This window comes from Tupaia chinensis, unplaced genomic scaffold, assembly GCF_000334495.1.
Source record: "Tupaia chinensis unplaced genomic scaffold, TupChi_1.0 Scaffold000213_1, whole genome shotgun sequence".
NCBI lineage: Eukaryota > Metazoa > Chordata > Mammalia > Scandentia > Tupaiidae > Tupaia > Tupaia belangeri.
In genome coordinates, this window is record NW_006159688.1 from 1,110,877 (window position 1) to 1,111,645 (window position 769).

Below are 769 nucleotides of genomic sequence, written 5' to 3' on the forward strand. Positions count from 1 at the left end.
ACAAAGTGGTACGGAGAGACACCCCAGTGAAGGTCTTCATGCCATAATCCCACTCTCAGTCTCGGCCATCTAGGATCATGGGCACATGCAGTGCATGCTTAGTGTGTACAGGGACACCTCAGGATGTGAACTTGGGCCCTTCCCACATGGCCTCAGCCTCACAGAGTACTACCTTCGCACTGTGCCACTCACTGTAGCTGGCCAAGTCTGGATTTTTACCAACTGCTATGTTGAGGTTACTTTATGTGACTATGTGACTATTTTTTTCTTTTAAAAATTTTGTTTAGCATTTAATATATTAATTAACTTTTCTTTTTTTTTTTTGAGAGGTTTTTGCTATAGGGCACATGCGCTCGCCAGACAGACAGAGAGAGACATAGAGACAGAAAGCGAGAAATCACTCGCCAGGGGGAATGGTCACACTGCAATCCCTTCTCCTCCATTCTCCTCTCGGGATCTTGGGCATTCACGCACACGCGCCCAGCATGAGTTCTAAGCCACCGGGTCCGGGACGCGAACTGCGGTCGACTAGGTGGGAGTCCAGCAACATAGCCATTACGCTAACTGCTGGTTCCCAGATATATTAATTAACTTTTTAAAGTTTACCATAGGGCATGTGTGTTCATCAGAGAGAGGAGAGAGAGAGAGAGGGAAAGTGAGAAAGCAAGCCACTAACTAGGTCCAAGACTCAACCATTGTTGGCCATGTGGGAATCCAGCACCTTAACCACCGTGATACCTGCTGGCCCAGCTGAAGACTTTTAAGTCAT

The 769-nt window shown here is 47.2% G+C and overlaps 1 protein-coding gene across 3 annotated transcripts in view; it reads left to right on the forward strand.

The window, feature by feature from the left end:
* The window catches only part of STX3 (syntaxin 3), a 53,560-nt gene that overhangs the window by 37,080 nt on the left and 15,711 nt on the right, over nt 1-769 (forward strand). The window lies entirely within an intron of this gene.